The following is a 20703-nucleotide window of genomic DNA, read 5'->3' on the forward strand; positions in this document are numbered from 1 at the left end:
GTGATGATGAGTAGACAGCAGACCTCACCTCTGCAGAGGTCATAATTTGGCTACCCACACTTACAAACCTGCCTCCATGAACCCTGGGTGGTAATATAGGACTGGGGCTAGGACTACCAGAGACTTTCCCTAAGATGTTTTCAAGGTACAGCAGGTTAGAGAAATCTCTTTTCTTTCTGGAATAGGAGGTGATAGAATGTGAGTCCAGAGTTGACTATAATAGCCGTGGAGAACAGATGGTTTGAGACAATGGAGATCTCAAAGCAGATTAGAGACAGGAAATCAAGAAAGGCTCTTGACAAACTTGGTTTCTAGATCTAGGCATCCTGACCCTTTCCATAGTTTGGGTACTGGAGCCAGTTAACTTTCTGTTTTTGCTTGGTCAAAGCTTGTTATATTATAAATAAAATAGAAATTTGCAAAACATTCTTTTCTTACCGTTTACCAAGGGAGTACATTTCAGCCAAATGCATAATAAAACAATTTCAAGCTGGAAATATAGGGGAATGTGTACCCTACTATCCTGTACTACTTTCTCTGCTCTGATTATACTGATGATGGGGGGAAAAAGAGACACATGCAATAAGGCTGATAATTTTGGGGCGTATGTAATGTGAATATTAGTGGGTTTTAAACCTCATAAGCAAGAGGCTTTAGGAAAGCCTGTATAGAAGTCCCAACTCTAGAATTCCAAACAACTAGTCTCTCCTTCCACATTTTGAGAATTCTCAATTGACCTCAGGATTTCTCATATGTGCTTTGAGCATTGGAAACCAATACCAGCCCCGCAGATCAGCCCCTTAGGATAGCATATACTTTACACAGTGAGTTTCCATCTAGAAGTAGTTATGCAGGCAGGATGCTAGAAAAGATGAATAACATATTAATTAATTTTTAAATTACTTTTTTCTATAGCTGGATCTTGAAAATAATAACTACAATATTAAGCGATTTTACAGAAAAAAGTTATAGCATGAATAACATACACTTTCAAGAAACTTAATTAGTCTTGAATGGTATGGTCATTGTTTGCTTAGTTACTTTTCCCAGAACCACTGGAAAGAATTAAACCATGGAGCAGCCTTTCTTACCTCAGAATTATCTAACAAGAACTTTAATTAACACTGGGAAAAACAAGATAGCAATTGCCATAATAGTAATTGCATTTGGAAGCTAGAATTCTCAATGCAGCTAAAATCCTAATTTATTCTATTTTTTGCATCACCCTATTAATTGAGGGGAACACATATCTTTTCCCAGGACTATAGCCGTGGGCATTGTCTAGCATCACTCAGAATTCACAGGTGATTCTGTTGCACATATAACACCCTTAACAATTGATTCAATTCCTTAATTATATTGAAATTTCTTGTGCTCACCTCATAGCACCATGATTAAAGCAATAGCTGAAAAAACACAGGCACCTAAACCCACGTAAGTCATCATGTAAGAACCTGGCCTTTGGGAAGAAGTACTGGATAAAGTAAAATCCCTGAGCAATAATGTGACAGAGACCTGATTCTTAAGCGAACTGTGCACAAGTGTTTGAGCACAATTGAATTATTTCCTCCAGTCAGCTTCTTGTTCTACCTGCATCTTTGATGTCTAGAACAGTGCCTAAAAACACAACAATTACTTGTTGAATGGCTAAATAAATACAATAAAGAAATGTATGATTAACTATAGAACCCTGATGCAATAAAGCAACATTGATGACATGACTGTAGAACAAAAAGGTGTGAAACATCAAAGATCAGAGAACCAAGCAGGTACAATAAAGCAACATTGATGACATGACTGTAGAACAAAAAGATGTGAAACATCAAAGATCAGAGAACCGAGCAGGGGGAGCCGCTGAGATCACATAGCACAGCTATTACTGTTTTCATCACACACACACACACCTGCGGGAAGTATTACCTAATGAGAAGATGACATACTTTGGCTAGACTATCATTAAAGGTCAGACTGGGTCATACCTAATGTGAGCAAAACCAAAAATGTACTAGTGAATTTGGTGTGTTCCTACTTCAGTTGTTACATTAAACAAGCACACATTTATAGAGGAATCCTATCTAGAAGTAAAAATTCTCCGTATAGCCAAAATAAAAATCTTAGCTGTATTTTATCTCTACATATTTCACTTATCTATGGTATATTTAATTTGTATGTATTTCATTTGTTAATCCATCCATACATTTGATAAACACCAATTTCTCACCTATGATTTTAGGCCACGATTGAGTTCAGCAGCTACATGTTAGTGGAAATACAAGGATGTAAACTCTGCCATGGCTGTGTGATTATCTCAATGGCCCAGGTTCCACATGTTTTTCTTCTTCATTGTCCAGGACACTATTCCAAGAAAATATACCTACCAAAACAGGCACCAGAAGAGATGGACAGTCTGTTTAGAAAATAACCACCCATACAGAGAAAAATACCCAAACCAATTACTATAAAAATAAAATGGATCTGTCAAAGGACTACACAGTTGCCTTCACAAAAAGAATTTAACAGATGAAGTAAATGAATCCTTAAGTTAATCTTTAATTCTATTATATTCAAATATTTCATAGCATAGACAAGTAAATTTTTCAAATCCTTTTTACAAAGTCAATATTATATGGGCACAAAAATCTTACGAAGAATACATTAAAAAATACTGTGAATCATTTTCTCTTCTGAATAATCATGGGATTATCCTAAAGACACCATTAAAAACTATATTCATGCAGTATATTAACACCATAATATGGGCATTGAAATGGGAGTTAGAAATATCTTTCAATATTAAGAAAGCTGTTAATATAATCCATATAATTCATACGTACACGTAATATATGATATATCCATTTTATTCAGGTATTCCAAAGTAATTACTTAGCATGGAGCGAAGTAGTAACCTATGATTCTTATATTTTCCCCTTGACATGATGATTATCATCATTATTCTTATTTTCTATTTTTCTCTATCTTGAATTGAGAAAATGTGATACAGTTTTTATTTTTTTATTTGGAAGCCCAATCTTCTTGAGTTTTACATTTTAAAAGAAATTTTTTTTTTTTTTTTTTTTTTTTTTTGAGACGGAGTCTCGCTCTGTTGCCCAGGCTGGAGTGCAGTGGCCGGATCTCAGCTCACTGCAAGCTCCGCCTCCTGGGTTTACGCCATTCTCCTGCCTCAGCCTCCCGAGTAGCTGGGACTACAGGCGCCCGCCACCTCGCCCGGCTAGTTTTTTTTTGTATTTTTACATTTTCCACTGCGCCCAGCCCCAGTGGATTATTTTTAATGTAACTCCCAGGAACAAGGAATGGAGAAGAAACATGTGTAGGAATAATTGCTGAGACTCTTCCAGAAATAATGATATGAATCCTGACCTTCACAGTATACTCCGAATAGAAAGCTAGATACAAATCTAAACATAAACATATATCTGTATCTATCTTTCCATATTGCAATAAAATGAAGTTGCAGGGTATCAAAAATCAAGAATTAACCACGAAGACCATCGGAGAGAGAAATCATACTCCCTACACAGATAGGGAACTACAGGAAAAGCAGATTATTAGTTATAATAGAGATGGGATTAGCTATGTTGACTGTCATTTCTCCTGATCACCCTGAAGATTTTCTATTTCTGATAGAATAATAGAAATAAAATACAAATATTCTATCTGAAGATTGAATAATATCTTCAGAGTGATGAGGGGAAATGACAGTCAACATAGTAAATTAGTCAAGAATGAGAATAAAACGATAATATTAAAAGACATTGAAACACTAAAAGGACTAACCCATTCACAGATCTGTACTAAAAAATCTATTGAAGTATCTACCAGAGGAAAGATGAAAGAAAAGAAATGATAAGCACTAAAAGTGATTTCAAATATTGATATATATCTCAAAGCAAACACAGAAATAATTATGCTACTGTTAGAAGTATAACATTAAAACTTGAGGGAGTTTTTTGAGATAGGGTTTTCTTCTGTTGCCCAGGCTGGAGTCCAATGGTGTGAACATGGCCCCTTCCAGCCTCAACCTCCTGAGATGAAGCTATCCTCCTGCCTCAGCCTCCTAAGTAGCTGGGACTACACAGGAACACTACTGTGCGTGGCTAATACTTGCATTTTTTTGTAGAGGTGGGGTCTCACTATGTTGCCCTGGCTGATCTCAAAATCCTGGGATCAAGCAATCCTCCCGTCTCAACCTACCAAAGTGCTGGGATTACAGGTATGAGACATTGCACTTGGCCAAGATTAAAACTCTTAGCAAGATTAGGAGAGATGTTTAATAAGTAGACAAAACAAGTTTCCTGACAGCAGGATTCAAATACTGAATACTGATTCACGAGGAATATTTATAATGCGTGGTGGCTCAAGCCTGTAATCCCAGCACTTTGGGAGGCCGAGTCGGGCGGATCACGAGGTCAGGAAATCGAGAACATCCTGGCTAACACGGTGAAACCCCTTCTCTACTAAAAAATACAAAAAATGAGCCGTGCGTGGTAGCTGGCGCTTGTAGTCCCAGCTACTCGGGAGACTGAGGCAGGAGAATGGTGTGAACCCGGGAGGCGGAGCTTGCAGTGAGCCGAGATTGCGCCACTGCACTCTAGCCTGGGCGACATAGCGAGACTCATCTCAAAAAAAAATTCCACTAGACTTAAATGGTTTTTGTATTTATATATTTTTGTTTCTCTGTGTTGGTAAACTTCTTGGTGCTATTTTTCAATAACTTTTTCTTTGACTATGTCCAATTTAGGTTTTACTCTACTGATTTTTAAAAAATGTTAAATACTATATATTTGCCTTCTAAGATTTATGCTTGATGATTTGTAATTCCTACTTGATTGAGCTTTCTGATCTGTTTCGTAATCTCTTATACTATTGGAAGATACATTTTTATGTATTTCTTTGACTATCCTAGAAATAATTATTGAAATATTTTGTATGTGTTCTATAAAATTAATATAACCTGAAGTAATTTCCATTTTGAATGCTGATTTTGTACCGTTTCCTTCAACAAAATTCTTAATATATGTTAATATTTTTCTTGTCAAGCTCATTTTGATAGTGAATATATATATATATATACACACACACACATTTGTTTCATATATAATGTATTTCCATTGCTGTTTTCTTTTCCATGTTATTCTCTTCGCTGCCCTATTTTAACTTCCTCTTTCCCAATCCAGCTTCACTCTTAATCTCCCTCTCCTCTCTCTCCTTTGTTCCCACTTCCTTTCCATGTATCAATTTTAAAATTGTCTTCATTCTAGACCTTTGGTCCCCCAAACAAATACCAAGTCTTGTAATTTAGCTTTGAGGCTTCTGCCTGAGATGCTCACAGAACAAACTGCAGGACCACCTGGTACTATTACCTTCATGAGTATAAGGCTCTTAGTGTTCTTCTGATCAGTTTTTGTAACACCTGTGGGTAAGGATGCACAACAAGCACACCTTTTAGTTGAAGATGGGTGGAGCTGAGCTCCCAGATTTAAGCAGTGACTCCAACTCCCATTATTCTTCTTATCCTTCCCTAAATCCAATTCCTTTTTCACATGGAGCACTTTTAGTTTCCTTCACTCTGAAACAGCCAAGCCCTCAATAGCCGCTTCAGCATCCTGGGCTTAACACACCTCTGATTTCAGCCTGTTCACTCTTTGACATTGTCATTCCACCAGACTTGCTTGTATGTTTTTTTTCTAATCTAGATAAGTCTTTTCAATTTTCTCTTTGTGCGTGCGTATGCATGTGTGTGTCTGTGCATGTATCATTGTCATGTATAAACTGATTGCACCATTTTGAATTGAAATTTTCCCATATTAGATGTTAGAAGACATTATACCAATTATTTTTACTGAAATTCATCTATAGTGTACTCTCTGAAATCACTATTTAAATTTTGCTCATTGGAGAAAACAATAGTTTTAGAACTTTTAAATCTTTGAAAATTTATGGTAATCATTAACTATGGCTTCAATATACCTAGATGTTTACAGTGTCTCTTTAAAAATCCATTCCAATGTATTAGCAAGAATCTACTCTCAAGTAATTTTATACATAACAATGTTTTGTAAATTCTAATGTCCATATATAGATGATTCAAAACATGTGATAAAACTGTTAGTGGAATTTAACAAAGATATGAAAAACTCTTAACAGCTTTTAAATTAAAACACATCAAGACAACGAAATCTCTTGAGAAGTTAAATGACCTAAGTTAAAAATACATAGGAAAAAAAATCTGTTGGTAGTGAACAAGTGAACTCAGAAAAGCTGAATTTTATTACAGAAATGTTTTATCCTGTGTCTTTTTCCTTCTGATATAACTAATCTATAAATAGCTAAAAACCTTATGGGTCTTATATGCAATAGAAGGCATAGTATATTAAGTGAAGCTGAAACAAAAGAAAAGCAAGGTCCTTTTGACCGTTGGGTTCCTCTGCATATTCTCTTCTTCATTCAGGGCTACATCTCTGTGTGAAGGACCATGATTCAATAGCCATACACAGGCAACGCTGCTATTGTGTGGCAACATTGCTGTAGCTTATGTTCCTGGTTTGGCTTCATGAGTTCTGAAAATGCCATAAGCTGGTTCTTTTATTTGAATTGACCCTTCAAAGAAATTCTTTGAACTACAGAGAGGCTAATATCCTCTATTTTTCCAATGGCATACTTGAATATACAAAAATACATAATAGATACTTATAAAACTATTTGCTGTTCATTACTCTATTAAAGAGAAAATCATTTAGGCAACCAATTGTCTAATATAAAAATGTCTGGGTTTTTTTTTTTTTTTTTACTTCTTAAGATATTTATTTTAAAATATTTGAAAATAGTATTGTCAGAAAGGTACTTTCCATATTAAAATAAAATTTGCCTTTGGGTAAATTCTACTGGCCAATTCTGGCCTCCTTTCAGTGCCATACAGAATGAGTCAAGCCTTGTTTATGTTATATTTTGTTAATTTGAATTCCTCATTTCAGTCTGTTAAACTCTTTGGTTTCTGATTCTGTTATTCAGCTTTCAGATATTTCCCAGATTCTTGAATCTGCAAATTAGATACATTTGCTTTTTGTGTCTGAATTAGTCCATCTTCATGCTGCTGATAAAGACATACCTAAGGCTGGGTAATTTATAAATAAAAGGAGGTTTAATGGACTCACAGTTCCACGTGGCTGGGGAGGCCTCACAATCATGGTGGAAAGCAAAAACCATGTCTTTCTCCTGTGGTGGCAGACAAGAGAGAATTTGTGCAGGGAAATTCCCCCTTATAAAACCATCAGATGTCATAAGACCTGTTCACTATCATGAGAACAGCACGGGGAAGATCTGCCTCAGTGATTCAATTATCTCCCACCAGGTCCCTCCCATGACACATGGGAATTGTGGGAGCTACAATTCAAGATGAGATTTGGGTGGGGACACAGCCTAACCATATCAATGTCCTCGTTCAAATTATTGATAGAAACACTGAAAATGACAGGGAAAATCTCTGCAACATGAAACAAGGTGCATTCCATAAAATTGAACTTGTGTTTCATTAATGAGCCCTCTCTAGTCCTACAACAAGGTCCAAATCCATCTACCCATGGTATTATCAGCCTACATTCGAGTATCTTGTCCAAAACCTTTACTGAATTTTAGTATTCTAACTTTATGGCATTCTCTTTATCAGTTTAGGAATTCTTTCAAAAAATAAATGAGATCAGCCTGGTATAACTTGTGAATGCGTGAATGCATTTGACTGTCACTTCTTTTCCTCATTAATGATAGACTGAGTGAAACTTTTGTTGCATCAGAGATTAACGTGGTAGCCAATCCCAGTTTTATGCTTAGTGTTATATGAGTAGTGTTAACTAAACTCTAGGAGCATGTGGTCATTACCTTACAGGTCACAACTAGATATGTTGTTTACCTTTCCAGGATCCATATGTCTACAGCAGATCTTCCTGGAACGCAAACCTTTCAAGGACCACAGCTGTGGCCTCTACTTTCCTCGCCTCTGTAATTTGTATCATCCAACCTTAAATCTGTGGATCACGTAAATAATTTGGCTGATGTCACAAAGTGAGGAGGGAAATATTTTCTTCCTCCTAAAGTCCTCATGCTTTTTCACCTTTGAGTGGATATGAATAGTGGTCAAAATTCTGCCCAGAATCTGATGGCCTGCCTTTATATCCTGTGACTGCAATTTCTGAGTTGCCTTTGCCAATTAAGCTCCCCAAGTGCCTTTTTAAAAGTCTATCAAATGGGAATAGGAATATTGTCTATTTCACAGGGTTGCTGTGATAATTGAGGAATTGCATGTAACACATTTAGAAGAGTTCTTGGCACACAGTAAGTGCTAAATAAGTATTGTTTTAATTGCTGCTGTTGCTTGTGAAGGAGGTGGGTTTTCTTCTGTTTGGAGAAATGCTGGTTGCTTGAAGTCTCCAGTTCTGTGTTGTTTAACTGAGGTTGCCCCTGTACACACATTATTAAGATTATTTCCAATCATGGATAGTTTAGCTCTTCAAAGAACTACAGAACTGGTGGCAAACGTGGAGCAATATGACCCTGCTCCAGTAGGTATTGCCTTAATGATACCAGTAATGGCTTGTTTTACAAAGTTCCTCTTCCTCTAATAAGCAGAAAGCACTCTATAGACATAGTCAGATAAGAATTTTGCGAAGTTGCTAGGCTATGAATACTCTGTGATTGTTTCCATTTTGCACAGGTATTCTAAGTAACTTGCTTATGTTCACGTAGAAAGGCGGCAGAAAAGCCCACTGCATGGGCTTTGAAATCCCACCTGGAGGTTTGGGCTCCCAAAACAACTGACTTTGGAGCAAACTGTAACACGAACATTCTCTCTATATGTAAGATTATTTAATCTAAATAACTGCAATGTGAAGTCTGGCAGTAGGACATCATCAATTAAATTTGAAACATATCCAGCCTCAGCTTGATTTAGTAACCCTAATAATCACAAAACCCAGTAAAATTGCTACAAAGAGAATAAAATACCTAGGAATGGGGGGCGGAGCAAGATGGCCGAATAGGAACAGCTCCAGTCTCCAACTCCCAGCGCGAGCGACACAGAAGACCGGTGATTTCTGCATTTTCAACTGAGGTACTGGGTTCATCTCACTGGGGAGTGCCAGACGATTGGTGCTGGTCAGCTGCTGCAGCCCGACCAGCGAGAGCTGAAGCAGGGCGAGGCATTGCCTCACCTGGGAAGCGCAAGGGGGAAGGGAATCCCTTTTCCTAGCCAGGGGAACTGAGACACACAACACCTGGAAAATCGGGTAACTCCCACCCCAATACAGCGCTTTAAGCAAACAGGCACACCAGGAGATCATATCCCACACCTGGCCGGGAGGGTCCCACGCCCACAGAGCCTCCCTCATTGCTAGCACAGCAGTCTGTGATCTACCAGCAAGGCAGCAGCGAGGCTGGGGGAGGGGCGCCCGCCATTGCTGAGGCTTAAGTAGGTAAACAAAGCTGCTGGGAAGCTCGAACTGGGTGGAGCTCACAGCAGCTCAAGGAAACCTGCCTGTCTCTGTAGACTCCACCTCTGGGGACAGGGCACAGTAAACAATAACAAACACAGCAGCAGCCTCTGCAGACGCAAACGACTCTGTCTGACAGCTTTGAAGAGAGCAGTGGATCTCCCAACACGGAGGTTGAGATCTGAGAAGGGACAGATTCCCTGCTCAAGTGGGTCCCTGACCCCTGAGTAGCCTAACTGGGAGACATCCCCCACTAGGGGCAGTCTGACACCCCACACCTCACAGGGTGGAGTACACCCCTGAGAGGAAGCTTCCAAAGCAAGAATCAGACAGGTACACTCGCTGTTCAGAAACACTCTATCTTCTGCAGCCTCTGCTGCTGATACCCAGGCAAACAGGATCTGGAGTGGACCTCAAGCAATCTCCAACAGACCTACAGCTGAGGGTCCTGACTGTTAGAAGGAAAACTATCAAACAGGAAGGACACCTACACCAAAACCCCATCAGTACATCACCATCATCAAAGACCAGAGGCAGATAAAACCACAAAGATGGGGAAAAAGCAGGGCAGAAAAGCTGGAAATTCAAAAAATAAGAGCGCATCTCCCCTGGCAAAGGAGCGCAGCTCATCGCCAGCAACGGATCAAAGCTGGACGGAGAATGACTTTCACGAGATGAGAGAGAAGGCTTCAGTCCATCAAATTTCTCAGAGCTAAAGGAGGAATTATGTACCCAGCGCAAAGAAACTAAAAATCTAGAAAAAAAAGTGGAAGAATTGATGGCTAGAGTAATTAATGCAGAGAAGGTCATAAATGAAATGAAAGAGATGAAAACCATGACACGAGAAATACGTGACAAATGCACAAGCTTCAGTAACCGACTCGGTCAACTGGAAGAAAGAGTATCTGCGATTGAGGATCAAATGAATGAAATGAAGTGAGAAGAGAAACCAAAAGAACAAAGAAGAAAAAGAAATGAACAAAGCCTGCAAGAAGTATGGGATTATGTAAAAAGACCAAATCTATGTCTGATTGGGGTGCCTGAAAGTGAGGGGGAAAATGGAACCAAGTTGGAAAACACTCTTCAGGATATCATCCAGGAGAACTTCCCCAACCTAGTAGGGCAGGCCAACATTCAAATCCAGGAAATACAGAGAACGCCACAAAGATACTGCTCGAGAAGAGCAACTCCAAGACACATAATTGCCAGATTCACCAAAGTTGAAATGAAGGAAAAAATCTTAAGGGCAGCCAGAGAGAAAGGTCGGGTTACCCACAAAGGGAAGCCCATCAGACTAACAGCAGATCTCTCGGCAGAAACTCTCCAAGCCAGAAGAGAGTGGGGGCCAATATTCAACATTCTTAAAGAAAAGAATTTTCAACCCAGAATTTCATATCCAGCCAAACTAAGTTTCATAAGTGAAGGAGAAATACAATCCCTTACAGATAAGCAAATGCTTAGAGATTTTGTCACCACTAGGCCTGCCTTACAAGAGACCCTGAAGGAAGCACTAAACATGGAAAGGAAAAACCGGTACCAGCCATTGCAAAAACATGCCAAAATGTAAAGACCATCGAGGCTAGGAAGAAACTGCATCAACTAACGAGCAAAATAACCAGCTAATATCATAATGGCAGGATCAAGTTCACACATAACAATCTTAACCTTAAATGTAAATGGACTAAATGTTCCAATTAAAAGACACAGACTGGCAAACTGGATAAAGAGTCAAGACCCATCAGTCTGCTGTATTCAGGAGACCCATCTCACACGCAGACATACATAGGCTCAAAATAAAGGGATGGAGGAAGATTTACCAAGCAAATGGAGAACAAAAAAAAGTGGGGGTTGCAATACTAGTCTCTGATAAAACAGACTTTAAACCATCAAAGATCAAAAGAGACAAAGAAGGCCATTACATAATGGTAAAGGGATCAATTCAACAGGAAGAGCTAACTATCCTAAATATATATGCACCCAATACAGGAGCACCCAGATTCATAAAGCAAGTCCTTAGAGACTTACAAAGAGACTTAGCCTCCCAAACATTAATAATGGGAGACTTCAACACTCCACTGTCAACATTAGACAGATCAACGAGACAGAAAGTTAACAAGGATATCCAGGAATTGAACTCATCTCTGCAGCAAGCAGACCTAATAGACATCTATAGAACTCTCCACCCCAAATCAACAGAATGTACATTCTTCTCAGCACCACATCGTACTTACTCCAAAATCGATCACGTAATTGGAAGTAAAGCACTCCTCAGCAAATGTACAAGAACAGAAATTATAACAAACTGTCTCTCAGACCACAGTGCAATCAAACTAGAACTCAGGACTAAGAAACTCAATCAAAACCGCTCAACTACATGGAAACTGAACAACCTGCTCCTGAATGACTACTGGGCACATAACGAAATGAAGGCAGAAATAAAGATGTTCTTTGAAACCAATGAGAACAAAGATACAACATACCAGAATCTCTGGGACACATTTAAACCAGTGTGTAGAGGGAAATTTATAGCACTAAATGCCCACAAGAGAAAGCAGGAAAGATCTAAAATTGACACTCTAACATCGCAATTAAAAGAACTAGAGAAGCAAGAGCAAACACATTCGAAAGCTAGCAGAAGGCAAGAAATAACTAAGATCAGAGCAGAACTGAAGGAGATAGAGACACAAAAAACCCTCCAAAAAATCAATGAATCCAGGAGTTGGTTTTTTGAAAAGATCAACAAAATTGATAGACCGCTAGCAAGACTAATAAAGAAGAAAAGAGAGAAGAATCAAATCGACGCAATAAAAAATGATAAAGGGGATATCACCACCCACCCCACAGAAATACAAACTACCATCAGAGAATACTATAAACACCTCTACGCAAATAAACTGGAAAATCTAGAAGAAATGGATAATTTCCTGGACACTTACACTCTTCCATGACTAAACCAGGAAGAAGTTGAATCCCTGAATAGACCAATAGCAGGCTCTGAAATTGAGGCAATAATTAATAGCCTACCAACGAAAAAAAGTCCAGGACCAGATGGATTCACAGCTGAATTCTACCAGAGGTACAAGGAGGAGTTGGTACCATTCCTTCTGAAACTATTCCAATCAATAGAAAAAGAGGGAATCCTCCCTAACTCATTTTATGAGGCCAACATCATCCTGATACCAAAGCCTGGCAGAGACACAACAAAAAAAGAGAATTTTAGACCAATATCCCTGATGAACATCGATGCAAAAATCCTTAATAAAATACTGGCAAACCGGATTCAGCAACACATCAAAAAGCTTATCCACCATGATCAAGTGGGCTTCATCCCTGGGATGCAAGGCTGGTTCAACATACACAAATCAATAAACATAATCCAGCATATAAACAGAACCAAAGACAAGAACCACATGATTATCTCAATAGATGCAGAAAAGGCTTTTGACAAAATTCAACAGCCCTTCATGCTAAAAACGCTCAATAAATTCGGTATTGATGGAACGTACCTCAAAATAATAAGAGCTATTTATGACAAACCCACAGCCAATATCATACTGAATGGGCAAACACTGGAAAAATTCCCTTTGAAAACTGGCACAAGACAGGGATGCCCTCTCTCACCACTCCTATTCAACATAGTGTTGGAAGTTCTGGCTAGGGCAATTAGGCAAGAGAAAGAAATCAAGGGTATTCAGTTAGGAAAAGAAGAAGTCAAATTGTCCCTGTTTGCAGATGACATGATTGTATATTTAGAAAACCCCATTGTCTCAGCCCAAAATCTCCTTAAGCTGATAAGCAACTTCAGCAAAGTCTCAGGATACGAAATTAATGTGCAAAAATCACAAGCATTCTTATACACCAGTAACAGACAAACAGAGAGCCAAATCAGGAATGAACTTCCATTCACAATTGCTTCAAAGAGAATCAAATACCTAGGAATCCAACTTACAAGGGATGTAAAGGACCTCTTCAAGGAGAACTACAAACCACTGCTCAGTGAAATCAAAGAGGACACAAACAAATGGAAGAACATACCATACTCATGGATAGGAAGAATCAACATCGTGAAAATGGCCATACTGCCCAAGGTAATTTATAGATTCAATGCCATCCCCATCAAGCTACCAATGAGTTTCTTCACAGAATTGGAAAAAACTGCTTTAAAGTTCATATGGAACCAAAAAAGAGCCCGCATCTCCAAGACAATCCTAAGTCAAAAGAACAAAGCTGGAGGCATCATGCTACCTGACTTCAAACTATACTACAAGGCTACAGTAACCAAAACAGCATGGTACTGGTACCAAAACAGAGATATAGACCAATGGAACAGAACAGAGTCCTCAGAAATAATACCACACATCTACAGCCATCTGATCTTTGACAAACCTGAGAGAAACAAGAAATGGGGAAAGGATTCCCTATTTAATAAATGGTGCTGGGAAAATTGGCTAGCCATAAGTAGAAAGCTGAAACTGGATCCTTTCCTTACTCCTTATATGAAAATTAATTCAAGATGGATTAGAGACTTAAATGTTAGACCTAATACCATAAAAATCCTAGAGGAAAACCTAGGTAGTACCATTCAGGACATAGGCATGGGCAAAGACTTCATGTCTAAAACACCAAAAGCAACAGCAGCAAAAGCCAAAATTGACAAATGGGATCTCATTAAACTAAAGAGCTTCTGCACAGCAAAAGAAACTACCATCAGAGTGAACAGGCAACCTACAGAATGGGAGAACATTTTTGCAATCTACTCATCTGACAAAGGGCTAATATCCAGAACCTACAAAGAACTCCAACAAATTTACAAGAAAAAAACAAACAACCCCATCAAAAAGTGGGCAAAGGATATGAACAGACATTTCTCAAAAGAAGACATGCATACAGCCAACAGACACATGAAAAAATGCTCATCATCACTGGCCATCAGAGAAATGCAAATCAAAACCACAATGAGATACCATCTCACACCAGTTAGAATGGCGATCATTAAAAAGTCAGGAAACAACAGGTGCTGGAGAGGATGTGGAGAAATAGGAACACTTTTACACTGTTGGTGGGATTGTAAACTAGTTCAACCATTATGGAAAACAGTATGGCGATTACTCAAAGATCTAGAACTAGATGTACCATATGACCCAACCATCCCATTACTGGGTATATACCCAAAGGATTATAAATTATGCTGCTATAAAGACACATGCACACGTATGTTTATTGCAGCACTATTCACAATAGCAAAGACTTGGAATCAACCCAAATGTCCATCAGTGACAGATTGGATTAAGAAAATGTGGCACATATACACCATGGAATACTATGCGGCCATCACAAAGGATGAGTTTGTGTCCTTTGTAGGGACATGGATGCAGCTGGAAACCATCATTCTTAGCAAACTATCACAAGAACAGAAAACCAAACACCGCATGTTCTCACTCATAGGTGGGAACTGAACAATGAGATCACTTGGACTCAGGAAGGGGAACATCACACACCGGGGCCTATCATGGGGAGGGGGGAGGGGGGAGGGATTGCATTGGGAGTTATACCTGATGTAAATGACGAGTTGATGGGTGCAGCACACCAACATGGCACAAGTATACATATGTAACAAACCTGCACATTATGCACATGTACCCTACAACTTAAAGTATAATAATAATAAATAAATTAAAAAATAAATAAATAAATAAATAAATAAAAATAAAATACCTAGGAATACAACTTATGAGGGATGTGAAGGACCTCTTCAAGGAGAACTACAAACCGCTGCTCAAGGGAGTAAGAGGGAACATGAACAAATGGAAAAATATTCCATGCTCATGGACAGGAAGAATCAATGTTGTGAAAATGGCCATACTGCCTAAAGTAGTTTACATAGTCAATGCTATCCCCATCAAGCTACCATTGTCTTTCTTCACAGAATTTGAAAAAACTACTTTAAATTTCATATGGAACCAAAAAAAAAAGCCCATACCGCCTAGACAATCCTAAGCAAAAGAACAAAGCTGGAGCCATCATGCTACTTGACTTCAAACTATACTACAGTAACCAAAACAGCATAGTACTGGTACCAAAACACATACATAGACCAATGGAACAGAACAGAGGCCTCAGAAATAATGCCACACATCTACAACCATCTGGTCTTTGACAAATCTCACGAAAACAAGCAATGTGGAAAGGATTCCCCATTAAACAAATAGTGTTGGGAAAACTGGCTAGCCATATGAAGAAAACTGAAACTGGACCTCTTCCTTACACCTTATACAAAAATTACCTCAAGATGGATTAAAGACTTAAACATAAGACTAAAACCAGAAAACCCCTAGAAGAAAACCTAGGCAATACCATTCAGGGCATAGGCATGGGCAAAGACTTCATGACTAAAACACCAAAAGCAATGGCAACAAAAGCCAAAATGGACAAATAGGATCTAATTAAACTAAAGAGCTTCTGCACAGCAAAAAAAAACTATCATCAGAGTGAACAGGCAGCCTACAGAATGGGAGAAAATTTTTGCAATCTATCCACCTGACAAAGGGCTAATATCCAGAATCTACAAAGAACCTAAACAAATTTACAAGAAAAAATCCACCCCATCAAAAACTGGGCAAAGAATATAAACAGACACTTCTGAAAAGAAAACATTTATGCAGCCAATAAACATACGAAAAAAAGCTCATCATCGCTGGTCATTAGAGAAATGCAAAACAAAACCACAATGAGATATCATCTCATGCCAGTTAGAATGGCGATCATTAAAAAGTCAGGAAACAACAGATGCTGGAGAGGATGTGGAGAAATAGAAACACTTTTACACTACTGGTGGGAGTATAAATTAGTTCAATCATTGTGGAAGACAGTGTGGCAATTCCTCAAGGATCTAGAGCTGAAAAATACCATTTGACCCAGCAATCCCATTACTGGGTATATACCCAAAGGAATATCAATCATCCTACTATAAAGACACGTGCACACGTATGTTTATTGCAGCACTGTTCACAATAGCAAAGACTTGGACCCAACTCAAATGCCCATCAATGATAGACTGGATTAAGAAAATGTGGCACATATATACCATGGAATACTATGAAGCCATAAGAAAGGATGAGTTCATGTCCTTTTCAGGGACATGGATAAAACTGGAAACTATCTTTCTCAGCAAACTAACACAGGAACAGAAAATCAAACACTGCATGTTCTCACTCGTAAGTGGGAGTTGAACAATGAGACTACATGGATACAGGGACGGGAACATCACATACTGTGGCTTGTTGGGGGGTGGGGGACTAGGGGAGGGAAAGCATTAGGAGAAATACCTATTGTAGATGACGGTTGATGGGTGCAGCAAACCACTATGGCATGTGTTTACCTATGTAACAAAACTGCATGTTCTGCACACATATCCAAGAACTTAAATTATAATAAAAAAAAGAAATTCAATACACAATGGGAAGGAAGAAATGAGACAGTTCACAATTTTAGCCTATTTGGCTTTTTATCTAGTTTGACAAATATGGTACTATGTGTCAAGCACTATGCTGCACACAATTAGAGTAAAAGTGGTTTTAGGGACTGAGAGTCTAGTAAAATGGTGACATAAGAATGCAGATGTTGATAGAGATGGAGATAAATTTACACCAATATAACACTGTAATAAAGAAGAGTATCAGATGATAAATTCAGGGATTCTATTTTTGACCGGGACCTGGAAATGCCTTGTGGAAAACAGATGCTTTGAATAAGGTCTTAAAGAATGAGCAATTTGGAAATTGCAGCGTATGTTTGGCAACGGGGAAGAAAACACTATGTAGAACCAGGCCAGGGACCTGGGAAGCTTTTGTTGATGTAAACAGACTATTATGCCCTATTAATGTATTCTCCTGGGTTGGTAGGGAGCTCAATTTTACGTTTTCTCAAACTTAAGACCAGATTCTTGTTAATCTATTTGAAAAGAGAACAGAATAGATTTTTTTTTTTTTTTTTTTTTTAAAGGAAGGAGCTTTTCAATTTTCTTTCAAATTTCTTTCAGCGGGGATATGTAAGTCACAAATCAAAAGGCCTGAAATACCTACATATCAACTCCTTAGGCAGCTTATTTCGGAAACTCAATGTGATATTTCTCTCCTTGTTTAATTAAGAACATGGTAGTGGTAAGCTTTGCACTCATCATCTCACTGGTGAGGCATTAGAATTCTGCTGAATTTTACTAATTGCAACCCACTGGTGCCTCTACAGGTGAGGGTAGTATAATTGCTAACCAAGGATACTTTCAGTTCATCTTCCTACTAGCTGGATTGGGGAGAGAAGACAAAAGACCTATTGTATAACCAATGCTTTTAAGAGATATTCAAAATATTGCTGACCGAACATTTTAAGATTGAAAAGATTTTAGGCTCAGTTTATATATTATTTTCAAAAAGAAGACTGGGCTTTTCTGAAGAATAGAAATTGTTAATATACTCTGCATCAATGACAATGGTAAGGAACTCAATGAGTATTTGATGAGTCACAGAATGCTATCTAGGGGAGTGAGAGATCATCTCCAAGCCCCATTAGCTTTCATGAGCCTCTTCACCTTAATCCAGGAACCAAATGGACATAAGGCAGATTTACAAGAGAAAAACATATACATTTTGTTAGTTTTGCATGTACATGGAGATCTTCACAAGAGAGTGAAGCCCACAGACATGGTCAAAGCAAAATGCTTTTACATGTTTTGGACAAAGAATGAAAAATTTGTAAAGAAATGACACGACAAGAGGATCTGGTTAGGGGTTGTAGGTTCTAGGGAGGTCACTAGGAGATACATGGTGGGTGGGGTATAAAACTACTGCAAGGTAAGGGTCACTTCGGGTAGTTCCTTTCTTCAGGTCCATTGCAGCCCCCTGATTACCACTCTGGGGAAAAAGGCTGTTTTCTGTCTCTGGTACAGGGACAGTACCCCTTCCAGAAGAATCTTTATGGCTTGCCACGTGCAGAAAGGGACAGGTCATCTAGCCCTTTCTGAAACTCCAATTTCTTCAATGTTCTTAATTTGGAAAAAAGCAATCTACCCAATCTGGCAAATTTTGGGATAGCATATCCTTCAGTCCCTTCGCTCCTTTTGAAGTATTCGGTGGTGATATTGAATTATTGTTGTTTATGTGTTTTAATTATCTTGTATAATTATCTCATATAATTTCTCATATGAATTATTACTTGCCTAACAGATGCGTGTGGTCTTTCAGTGTTTTCTTAGCATTTGAAAGTTGGCAACTGTTCTCTTATATACATCATTCTGTCCATTAAACGTCAGTGCGAGTGATTAAAGCTGGTAAAGAATAAAACAGGTGTCAGTATAATTAAAGTGGGACTTTAAAAACCAAACCAAATAAGAATGTAACAAAAATCATTTTTTGAGAGTTATTTTGTTCTGTATTTCAGGAGAGATTATGGAGAAGATATCTAGTATCTAGTCCCTGCTCACTTGTTCCCTGACTGTATAAAATGTCTCTCTACAGTTGCTTTGTTTGAATCCGGATCCAAGCAAGACCCACATGTTGCATTTGGCTGATAGTTCTCTTAAAACTTCCTCATGGCATTTATTGGTGAAAGGAACTGGATCTTTTATTTTATTGAATATCTTAAATTCTGAATTTAGCCTTGTATCCACATGGTATCCTTTAACAGTTTTTTTTTTTTTTAATTTTTAAAAATTTTACTTTAAGTTCCAGGATGCATGTGCAGAATGTGCAGGTTTGTTACATAGGTATACATCTGCCGTGGTGGTTTACTCCACCTATTAACCTGTCAGGTTTTAAGCCCTGCATGCATTAGGTAGTTGTCCTAATGCTCTCCCTCCCTTTTTCCCCAACCCCCGACAGGCCTTGTGTGTTGTTCCCCATCCTGTGTCCATATGTTTTCATTGTTCAGCTCCCACTTATGAGTAAGAACATGCAGTGTTTGACTTTCTGTTCCTGTGTTTAACAGTTTTCTATATCCTACATAGATGGAAAAACTTGTTTATATTAAAATTGTTGTTTTGTGTGGTTTAAGGACAAGAATCTTTCATTGGTGGTATTGTGCATGTCCTATTGCATCACAGCAGGGGGCACATGTCTAGTCTTATTGATAAGAAGACATAATCTTATCAAGGAAGAAGTGATAATCCATTTGCATTGTTATAAAGGAATACCTGAGACTGGGTAATTTATAAGAAAGGAGGATAATTTGGCTCACAGTTGTGCAGGCTGTATATGAAGCACAGTGCCAGCATCTGCTTCTGGCGAGACCTCAGGAAGCTCACAATCGTGGTGGAAGGCAAAGGGGAGCCAGCATGTAACATGGTGAGAGAGAGACCAAGAGAGAGAGGGAGGAGGTACCAGGCTCTTCTAATCAACTAGTCTCACATGAACTCATAGAATATGAACTCACTCATTACCATGAGGACAGCACTAAGCCACTCATGACCCAAACACCTCCCATTAGGCCCACCTGCAACACTGGAGATCACATTTCAGCCTGAGATTTGGTGAAGACAAAATATCCAAACCATATCAGGTGATTCAGGTGATACTAGCCTGATCCATTCATTATGAAAACTGTAGACTTTATGATTTTAATAATTACTGCACATAATTTGTTATGCCCATTCTCTGATTAGGCATTTTAAAATGACGATTTTCTGCTTTCCACAATGGATGAATTAATGTATAGTCCCATCAGCGGTGTATAAGCAATCCCTTTTTTCTGTGATTCCTGAAAGAACTTAAAATTACCATTCAAGCCAGGAATCCCATTATTAGGTATATACCCAAAGGACTATAATCTTTCCACCATAAAGACACGTGCATGCATATGTTCATCGTAGCACTATTCACAACATCAAACACATCGAATCAACCCAAATGCCCATCAGTAGTAGAAAGGATAAAGAAAATGTGGTACATATACACCATGGAATAATATGCAGTCATAAAAAAATGAGATCATATCTTTTGCAACAACACAGAGGGAGTTGGAGGCCATTATCCTAAGCATACAAACACAGAAACAGAAAATCAAATCCCACATGTTCTTACTTACAAACGGGAGCTACTCATTGAGTACATATGAACACAAACAAGGAAACAACAGTCCCCAGGGCCTACTTGAGGATGAAGGGTGGGAGAAGGGCGAGGACTGAAAAACTACCTATTATGTACTATGCTTACTA

The 20703-nt window shown here is 38.5% G+C and overlaps 1 long non-coding RNA gene across 4 annotated transcripts in view; it reads left to right on the forward strand.

The window, feature by feature from the left end:
• The window catches only part of LOC105490678 (uncharacterized), a 500528-nt gene that overhangs the window by 274055 nt on the left and 205770 nt on the right, over positions 1-20703 (forward strand). The window lies entirely within an intron of this gene.

The sequence above is a fragment of the Macaca nemestrina genome, chromosome 16 (genome assembly GCF_043159975.1).
Source record: "Macaca nemestrina isolate mMacNem1 chromosome 16, mMacNem.hap1, whole genome shotgun sequence".
Lineage (NCBI taxonomy): Eukaryota > Metazoa > Chordata > Mammalia > Primates > Cercopithecidae > Macaca > Macaca nemestrina.